This window comes from Arachis hypogaea, chromosome 19 (genome assembly GCF_003086295.3).
Source record: "Arachis hypogaea cultivar Tifrunner chromosome 19, arahy.Tifrunner.gnm2.J5K5, whole genome shotgun sequence".
Classification (NCBI taxonomy): domain Eukaryota; kingdom Viridiplantae; phylum Streptophyta; class Magnoliopsida; order Fabales; family Fabaceae; genus Arachis; species Arachis hypogaea.
The window spans coordinates 26142339-26153734 of NC_092054.1; the positions used below are offsets into that span (position 1 = coordinate 26142339).

General features: G+C 26.6%; 1 long non-coding RNA gene across 1 annotated transcript; it reads right to left on the bottom strand.

Annotated features, from left to right (window-relative positions):
• Positions 1 to 7933: 7933 nt before the first annotated feature.
• Positions 7934 to 8551, bottom strand: LOC112777391 (uncharacterized). Its single transcript, XR_003190406.3, has 2 exons — positions 8309 to 8551; positions 7934 to 8230 (listed from the first exon to the last, which is right to left on the bottom strand). It is a non-coding gene; the product is annotated as an uncharacterized lncRNA (long non-coding RNA).
• Between the last annotated feature and the right edge of the window lie 2845 nt (positions 8552 to 11396).

Genomic DNA, 11396 nt, shown 5'->3' on the forward strand with positions numbered 1-11396 from the left:
GCGACTTTGAATTTGGGAATTGATGAATTGTATTACCGAGAACATCCCTTCTTTCCAGGTTTGAGCATGATCGAGTGAGTTTGGGGGAATCTCAGAAGGCTGCAAATTATTTCACCATTTCACCGATAGGCTTGAATTTGGGCTTGGACAGGATAATGAATTAGGGTTAGAATTATTTTTTTATAGGGGTTTAATTGTATTTTTAAATTATTAGGAATTTAAATGTTTGTAAAATTAAAAATTAAGGATATATTTGTCTTTTTATAAAAAAGTCAAATATAACTTAGTTTATATTGTGTAAATTGATCGGAACAAACCGAATCTAATAATTATAATACAGACAATTAGGTTTATTATTTTTCTTTAATAAACCGATTTTATTCTGAACTATTAAAAAATAGCTTATTAACCGGTTTAATAGAGATGTCCAATCATACTATGACACCTATGAACGTCTTTAAATAAAGACATTTTTTGTGTCTTTATGTAAGTGGTCTCCTTTGGCAAAAGATTCAATGGTATCAAAATGTTTGAATTATTAAATGGTTCCATAACAAAATATATTTTTAAAATTTTTTAATAACGAATTAAATAGTCCTTATTTAATTTTAATTATAAATTAGTTCTTTATATATTATTTAATTATAAAATTTATTTTTTATTTTATAAATTATTTTTTATCATTCATCTATCATGTTTATTGAGAATCAAAAACTAAAATAATAACAAATTAGATCTTCCATTAATCGTAATAAATATTTTACAATCTTAATCGTTTATAATTTTATCATCGATCCAATTACATATGTATTGAGTTGGAAAAATCGTGTTTGTTAAAAATTCAATCGATTGTATGCACAAACTAATCGATTAAAATTCAGGCTTTCCAAACTTCAATCGATTGAAATTATACACAATCGATTGAATTTTGCAAGGCATGTGGGATTTTTCTTATTCAATCGATTGGTCGTATTAACCAATCGATTGAAATCATAAAAACAATTTGGGTTTAGTTAATTCAATCGATTGGTTCTATTACCCCCTCAATAAATTATTATTTTCGAAAACCCCATTTTTCAACTTTAATTCCCCAAATACGAGTTTTTTTATGCAAAGCAAGTTCGCCGCACTATAATTTTTATAGAGTTTGCCTAACACCGACAAAGTTCACCTCAAATTCTAAAAAAAAATGGCTAACTCAAGTTCTTAAACTTCACAATAGACAATGACAACTATTATCATTGTCTCCAGAGTACATAGGAGTACACAAGAATATTGAAAAAATAATAGTTTTTTTTTAATTTATAATGAAAAAAATCCTGGTTAAATATGCTTTATTCCCGTGTATTTTTTGAGACGATGATAATGGTTGCCATTAATGTTGAAAAAGTCATGTTTGTTATCAGTGTATTTTTATGTACTCCTATGTATTCTTTGTAGACGATGATAATGGCTTAAAAAGTTGAGTTTCGTTAGTTTTGAAAAAAATTCGAGTGAAATTCGTCATGGTTAGGCAAACTCCATAAAAATTATAGAGTTTGGGAGGTCAGCCGAACTCTATAAAAAAATATAGAGTGTGACTAACTCGCCCTAAAAAAATCGTATTTAAGAAATTAAAGTTGAAAATGAAATTTTGAAAAATGATTTTTTTTAAATGATAAGTAAAAATAATTTTAGTGTTACAAGAAGTGTACTGAAATTTTTTTCATTGGTAAATTTTGAAGATGTCAAGTATATTTATGGACATTGAGATGGATGAGTAATACTATGAGGACGATGACATTAACTAACAAGAAGAGCTAGTATGTGACCAAGATATGATGGATAAACAATATGAATCTGAACAAGATTTTGGAGATGAATTTACCGAGGGAATAATAGAACCAATAGATTAAATTAACTAAACCCATATTACTTTGATGATTTCAATCGATTGGGTAATATGAACAATCGATTGAATAAGAAAAACCCCATATGTCTTGCAAAATTCAATCGATTGAAGTTTAGGAAGCCTAAATTTCAACCGATTGATTTGTGCATCCAATAGATTGAATTTCTAAAAAAATACGATATATTTTGTCAACCCAATACGTATGTAATTAGATTAATGATAAAATTATTATCGATTAACATTGTAAAATATTTATTACAATTAATGGAATATTTAATTTGTTATTGTTTTAGTTTTTATTCTCAATAAACATGATAGATGAATGATAAAATAATAATTTATAAAATAAAAAATAAATTTTATAATTAAATAATATATAAAGGACTAATTTATAATTAAAATTAAATAAAGACTATTTAATAATTATTAAAAAAACTTAAAAAATATATTTTATTATGGGACTATTTAATGGTCCAAACATTTTGGGATCATCGAATTCGATGCCTTCTTTCTATGAGCTCACTCTTTATATGACTCGCTGCCACCTCTTTAACCATGCAGCGAATCTTATGAGTCGTTTTGCATGGTGTTTGTTTTTGTTTGTGGGCTTGGACTTCGTCCAAGTAATGGCTGGTTTTTGTTGGTTGATACTTAATTCGCTACTTAGTAAATTCTAAACTCTAATTTATATCAAAAAAATAATTGTAAAAGAAAATTTATTATTGAAATAAATTAATTTAATTATTTTATTAGTCTTTATAATTTTATTAAATTTATAATTAAATTTTATATATTTTTTTAATTAGATTTTTATACTATTTTTAATTTTATAATTAGATTTTATTAATGTAAAAAATATTAGAGTTAACCTATGAAGCACAGACACTTTACTGAGTTACCGTATTCATGTATCAGACACATTTCAAAGATGACACTCGTTCTCATTTGACACGCGTGTTTGCTATGTCCAACCGTGCCTTAATAAAAAATAAAAAATGTACTCCGGATACACTTAGACACAACTAAATACCATTACATGTCAGCGTGTCCAGCGTTATTCTTAACATGTATTCTTGAAATAAATTTAAAAATAGTATATATTATTATTTATTACGGAAAAAAATATTTTTATATAATTAAAATAAGACTTTAAAAATAATTAAAAAATTAATTTATATTTTAATATCAATAAATATCAAAATATCATTACAATATATCAAAAAATACTTTATATTTTATATATATGCATATCTCCATGTCTTATAAGATTTTAAAATTCGTGTGTCGACATATTTCGTATCGTGTCGTGTTTCGTATCCGTGTTAGTGTCTGTGCATCATAGGAGTTAACAGAATATTTTTTTGCAAATTGAAGGTGCCTATAATTAAAATTTTAACTAGATCTTTTATCACATATTTTTTAGATGAATACATCTTGAAATTATTTCAAACTTCTTACGACTAAATACATTATTTTTACATTATTTTTAGAGTTAAAAATTAAAATTTTAATTATCTTTAAATTATTTTAATAGAATTTAAACACAACAAAGTATTCGGATAAAGTATTATTTTGGTTTCTAACGTTTCGGCCAAATTCTAATTTGATCTCTAATGTTTCAAATGTTCTATTTTTGTCCCAAAAAATTTTAAACATGTTTAATATTGTCCTATCGTTAGCGGTGGAATAAATTCCATAGAATAAATCTCGCCGGTAACTATTTATTGGCGAATTTTTTTATCCGCTGCTAATTAGTGGTAATTCGGCGATGGATATAAATTTTTATTTGGCAAAATTTTTGAACTTGTTACCATCGGATTTATCCCCAATAAATCTGATAGTAAATTTAAATTTTAAAATTTTTTTTGAATGGTAACATCTCCTTAGATGATAACATTTTTTTTACAATCTTAACACCCAAACAGCGCACTAAATCACACTTGTATTTTAATATAAAAAAAATAAAGAACTTTCTTTTTTTTTCTCTCCAACCAAACAAAATTTTATTTCTCTCATTAGCCCACTCTCTATTAAGTAATAGTATAAATCATATGCAGCAGGATTAAAAATAAAACATCATGAATATATATATTTTTATTTAATTATTTATTTTATATCTAATTTACTAATTTTATGATATTATATTATTATTCATAGGCAATTGCTTTTCTGCAAATGAGAAAGTCAATAATCAAATAATGTTTCAAGATCCAATGATAATCACCTGCAAATGTGGAACAAATTAAATTGATACTCAAAGTTAATTACTATAGCAACAAATTTAATTTGTCATTTAAAAAAATGCAACAAGTTCACATTTGTCAATTTATTCAATTTATTTATTTGACTTAGGTGAATTTTCATTTCTTAAATTTCAAACTAAAGTAAACTGAACATTTTCTGAAATAGTATGAATAAAAATAAATTATCAATAATTTATTTAACTCCGTCAACAAAACAATATCAATTCACTTCTTTTCACATAAATAATATAATTTAATAACAACAAGGAACCTTCATATATCTTTCCATATTCAAAACCTCAATTATAAGTTGAACTAAAAAAATTAACATATTCAATATTATTACATATCATTTACCTGAACATATCACAACTTGCTAGTGCCCTCGTTTTTAGCATATGGTTCAATATTCAATTCAATAATACCTAGATAATATTTAGAAACAGACTAAAAGAACTTAACAAAAAACTAAATTAGAATAATCTAATAAGAAAATACTTAATAAAAATGACAAAAAATTACTCTGTCTAAGCAACTCAACAACACCATTAATATTAGAATGACGAGTTGCCCAAAAAATCACAGTATATAAACAACTTATTTAAAATAATTTCATGTCAATGAATAAGAACACTAAAATAAAATTTTATGATAATAATAAAGAAAAAATATAAACACACATTAATAAAATAAAGCCAACTGAAGAAAGTAAAAACAAAGTTAGAGTTCGAAAAGGAATTAGGATTTTATTTGAGAGAGAGAGAGAGAGAGAGAGAGAGAGAGAGAGAGAGAGAGAGAGAGAGAGAGAGAGAGAGAGAGAGAGAGAGAGAGAGAGAGAGAGAGAGAGAGAGAGAGAGAGAGAGAGAGAGAGAGAGAGAGAGAGAGAGAGAGAGAGAGAGAGAGAGAGCTGAGCTACCTGTAGACACAGTTCCGACGACAAAAGGTGTAATAGCAGTGGCACCAATAGCGGCGGAGACAGAGCGAGAGGTTCCGCTTCATGCAACAAATTAAAACAGGATCAAGGTGAGTCCACAAAATCTTTGGAGAAGAATACAGGTGGCCAGCGCTGACAGAGGGTAACTGGAAGGGATGTCGGAGGTAGAGAGAAAAGAGAAAGATAAGAGAGATGAGAAGGTTAGAAAGAGAGAGAGTATGTTTTGAAAATGAGGGGGGAAGGTTCAAGTTTTGAATTTAGGGTAATGCATTACCATCGGATTTGTTCAGGTTTTGAATTTAGGGCAAGTTTACCATCGGATTTATCAGCAGATAAATCCGATGGTAATGCATTGCGGGTTACCAAAACGCAACATTTCACTAATTGCGTTTACTGGCGGAAAAATTTTCCAATAAATCCGATGCTAAATTTTCACGCCTATTTTTCTCGTTTTCCCTCTAATTATTATTGGCGAATTTGCCATCAAAAACAAAAATCTTCCGGCAATGATTTGACGTGACGAATTTGACACCTAAACCGTTGGTAAAGCCGATGCTAATGTGCAACGCTAAATCCGGTATTCAGCATTTTCTTGTAATGTTTTTGGGACTGAAATAAAATGTTTGAAACATTAAGGAGCAAATTTATATTCGACCTAATATTTGGAACCAAAATAATACTTTACCTAAAACACTTTAAGGAAGAATTGACAAAAGTACACATGAGTTTTCACACAGTGGACAAATATACACTCCAATTTTTTAATGAATTATTTGTACCATAGTTGTCAGAATCGAACCAGTGATCGAACCGGTCAAGCTACTGATTTACTGGTTTATTGGTTCAACTAATAAATCCATGGTTGAACCGGTAAAATCGGTCTCACGTAAATATAAAATATAAAATAGTTAAAAACTTAAAATTAAAATTTGAAATACATATTTTCACTAACATTTTATGAAGAATCAAGTCTCAACTTCTAAAAATAACTAATATAAAAAAGAGGAGTGCTAGGGGACAAGCAACTTTTGTGATTTGTAGCCATCAAATAGCCATCAATGATGATTTTAATGGTGTGAGATTTCATCCAATGGCTCACTTTTCTTTGCTGGTTACATGTTGGCCAAAATTTGATAAAGTTGCTGGCCCCTAGAATTTTCCTATAAAAAACCATAAAATTTATCAGTAATACTACAATAGTATCTTAATTTGATATAATAAAAAAAATAATTAATTCACAAAGTCTATCATCTAACTATAATATTAGTAGATTTTAACACTAATATCAAAACAAATAACCTTAATCACAATACTAGCATTGAAATAGATCAAGCAGATTAATAAATTTTTAGTAAAATTTATATTTATATTTATATTAATAATAGTATATTAACTAAAATATAATTAATTTTAAAAAAATTAAATTAAATTAGATGTTTATGTATACTATATAATTAATATTTGTCACATATAATGTTAAGGAGTAAATTGGCTAAGTGGCAAGTGGAAGCTGCTTTTGTTCTAAGGTTCTTGGTTTGAAACTTGGTGGAGACATTTTAAAATTTTGTTCTCCTTTACATTTACAATATCTCTATCTCTTCATTCTCTTTAGAATACATTATTAAATTTGTTAAATTAAAAAAAAAAAAGCTTTATAAGGTACAACATCTCTATCTCTTCATTCTCTTTCTTCTCATAAGTTACGTTGAATAAAAATATGCCCTAACAGAGAGTAAACAATGAGAATGAATTTTAAACGTGATAGGGTAAGAAGGGTAGAAGCTCAAACACAGGATAATAGATAAATAAGAAGAGACGCGATAAAAAATAATGCTTCCTTTCCTTGTTAGTTGTTGATTTTGTTTTATGGTTTCCTGAAAATTGTTGTTTAGGATAAATACTATTCCACTTGATGAATATGTATTTATTGCTACATTGAATTAAATTCACCAAACTCTAGTGTTGAAATCAAAAATAAAATTTTTATTGAATTAAATTTTCATTTACGAGAGATGTGAAGATTTGCGGATGGTTTTTTTTTTAATATCATAGAACAAAGACTAGGAAGGAAGGGAATGAAGAGAATGAAAAAAAAAATTTTTCACTCTCTACTAAGGTTGTGTTCAAAGTAATTTTGGAGAAGGAAGAGAATGAACAGACGCGATCATTTGTTAATCTTTTATCTAATTCAAATTTAATAAATTCAATAATTTATTACTTATTTTTCACTGTATCATCAAAAGGGACATGTCACACAATGCACACAGCCACCTGGCAGCCACTAACGTTGGAAAAATTACTCAGACAACGGAAGGGTAAAAATAACAACAGAATTTGATATTGGTGTCTACAGATGATTCATTAAAAAATTGGAGTGTATATCTGTTCACTGTGTGATAATCCATGTGTACTTTTGTCCATTCTTTCATACTTTAATTAATATTCAATCACCAAAAGAGTAAATGGTCAAATTAGTTCTTGAAATATCACGCAATCTCCAGTTTAATTTTCGAAAAAAAAATTAATCAAATTTGTCCTTTAAAAGTTTCAGTTTAGTCATATTAGTCCTTCTGTTAATTCTATTGCAGACGGTATTAACAAAAACTAACATGGCACGTTAAGTTCCAGGTCAGCATTAAAATGATGTCATTTTTTAGGATGAGAGACAGTGAATGAAACGACGTTGTTGCGCTCCCTGCTTCTCTCACAACCACCTCTCTCTCACTTTCATTTCGATGTCGAGAGGAAAATAAGAAGAAACCTTCATCATGGTCGCAAAGTCAACCATCAACTTTGAGGTATCAAAAACGTTTAATCGACAAGAACGAAACTCTAATCCCAAAAATAATTTTTAGTTCCAGCAAAGAAACACTAATGAAAATTTGATCTTATCAATGGCATAATCCTAACAAAAATTTTAGTATCAGTAAAAAAAAAAAAAACTTTGGCTTCAAGAGAACCAAATTCCATAAAGAAAATGCAAAAACCATAACCAAACTCCAAAACAAAAAATAAACATGAACAATGAACAAAAACATTAATAGACAGACAGTAGACTCCTTTAATAATAAAAAACACAAAATTTTTAATTAACTTTCATGTACCGAATTATAATAAATCAATAGGAAACAAAACCCTGAGCCCAAAAACGGTTTCTAGTACCTGCAACAAAAAACATTAAAAAGAAATAAATTTATCAATAACACAATCCTAACTAGTTTAGTAGCTAGAAAAAAATACCTTTAACAACGCTGAAAATAGTTGTCGATCACGTCTTCAACCACTATGCCGAAGCCACTCCTCACTGGCGAACTTGTGACCAAGTCCCGACAAGTACTTCAATGGGCGATGATGATAAAGGTTTCTTCATTTTCTCTGCAACGCCGAAATGGAAGTGAGAGGGAGAGTACATATATGTTGTGAGAGAAATAGAGATTCCGTGTTAGTGTGACACCGAATGAAAGTGATAGAAAGAGTGTTGTCAATGACTAATTGAAGCAGGGACGACAACAGTACCGTTTTAAGCACTGCTTCTCATCTTAAAAAATAACATCATTTTAATGCTGACCTAAAATTTAACGTGCCAAGTCAGCTTTCGTTAACATCATCGGTTATAGAATTAATAGATGGATTAACGTGATTAAATTAAAATGTTTTAAAAATAAATTTAATTAAAAAAATTTCAAAGACAATTAAAATTTATATAATTTTTTAGAGACTAATTTAACTTTTTATTCGTCACCAAAACTTGGCATTTCTAATCCTAATTAGACAGGTACAGTTATTCTTCACACTTTATTAATAAATATATATATTATATACCTCTAATTTTATAATCAAAATGTGTTATATGTCACTTTCTTATTACAATTGGAATCAAATATTTCTCTCCAAAATTAAAGAATTCTTTTCTCCTCCTTACTAATTTTACAACAAAAATGTGCCACATGTCACTCTCTCATAATAATTGAAATCAAATCTTTCCCTCCATCCAAAATTAAAGAATTCTAACCTCCTCCTTACTAATTTTATAACCAAAATTTGCCACATGTCACTCTCTCATTACAATTGAAATAAAATCTTTCCCTCCAAAATTAAAGAGTTCTCCCTTCCTCCTTCTTCCTTTCTCTATTTCTCTCATTCCTTCGACCACTCTATCTATTTTATATATCATTATCAATATTAATGACTAATTACTAATTTGAGAATCAAAATGTGCAACATAACATTCTTTAATTACATTAAAATTAAAATTGAAATATTAAAATTGAAACTGAAATATACTTATATTATGTATCATATATTACTATCTAATTTAATAATCAAATGTGTCACATGACACTCTCTTATTAAAATTGAGAGAATTTTTTTTTCAAAATTAATAAACTCCCTTCCTAAATTCTCTCATCTACCTCTCTCCATTTTTTATTTCTCTCTACTATTTTTACTCTATATATAATTTATATTTTATATTAGTAATTTGACAAATCAAAATATTTCATCCGATATTTTTTTATAATTAAAATAAAATTTTTTCTTCCAAAATTAACAAATTCTCACTCCCACTCTCAGTCTTCATCTTTATCTTTCTATCTCTTTTCTCTCATTCTTTATTTTTTCTATCTTTCTCTTCTACAGAAAACAAAGTTAACAAAATAATATAATTTAAATAAAAAATATTATTATTATGATTATTATTATATACATAATTTTTTATTTAGTTTTAAATTTTTACTGCTTATCTTTCATTCAAAGATTTATTACATATGATTTAGAAAGAATACTAATGTTAATTAAAAGTTAAAATCAAGATTCAATTGTTTTAAAAAAGTTAATTTTGAGTTAATTTTATAACTATCAGTATAATTTTTTTATACTAATATCTAATTATATTTTTATATACACAAGGAGAAAAAGTATTATTTTTAAATAACAAGTATAAAAATTAATTATTTCTATTTGTGCAACAGACTTAACAGTTAATACCTAATTAAATGTAAAAGTATATACGTTAAACTGTTTTAAATTTTAGATAACGAATGTTAAAATTAATTATTAATAAAAAAATTATACTTTTTTATATAAAAATAATAACTAAAAATTTTATTATTTAATTTTTTATCTACAGATACCTTGATCTTCTTAGTTAGAGAATTTTATCAACTTACGATTTTTTTTATAAAAGTAGTTTAATTTTTTAAATTTTTTGTAACATACATAATTTATACTGTAAAAAGAAAGTGGACCGTAATAATATTACGGATAAAAATATTAGTATCTTCTATTTTATTCGCCTAATCAGATTTTCTGGGTCTGCTAGAACATGATTACGTAGTGTCGTCCCTTCCTGTTTCAACATTGTCCTCCTGTGTTCATATATTTTAGTGCAAAATTTACCCTTTTGTGGGAATGCGGAGAAACTTGGTCTTTTCAAATGGGGAAATTGTGTCGGCAATGAGAGAAGACTATAGCCCTAAAATTAACTTCTACAAAGAAAATAAAGGCAGTAGATACATGGATCAGTATCAATGGGAATTTATTTTTCTTTTGGAGTTAAAGAAGATACGTACTATTGTTTTCTAGTTAGGGAATTTCTCTCTTCCTCCTTAAAGAAGTGTCCATTTTTTTCTATTTTTAGTTGTATTAAAATAATAATTTAAATGGACTGGAATTACAGAAAGTAATAAAAATAAATTTTAAAAATTTCTCTATTTTAGACTGGTGCAGTATAATTTTCTTTTATTTTTTATCCATTTAATTGTTTATCACTTGTTCCAATATTGATTAGAATAGTAATAATAAGGAGTATTATTGAAAAAAAATAATATTGCATTGATTTATTAAATAAACACTTATTTGTAGAAAAAAAAATTGAGATGATGATCACTTATATGAGAAGAAAGAGAGTATTTAACTTTTGGCTTAACTAATACATAACAATTTTAGTTTGATTAATAACAATATTATTTAAACATATTTTTTTTAATTAGTGTTAAGGATTATTATTAGTACATTTATTTATTTATTTATTATAAAAAAGATTGACAAATATAATTGTATATTGACTCTTTCAATGAATAATATGCATAAATAAAATTGATAATTAAAAATCAAATAATAATTTAAATTAAACATATCAAATTATTTAACAATTCAAAACTATTATTTTGCATGAAAATAATTATATACGAGTCTCCACTTTTCAAGAATTTTATTAATAATTCTAGTAAAAAATTTCATATGTTCTTCGTTACTTTGTCGCATCTTTGGTATTTATATTTATAATAAACTTGACTACAAATTTTAGTTATATGACCCTTAAAAACAG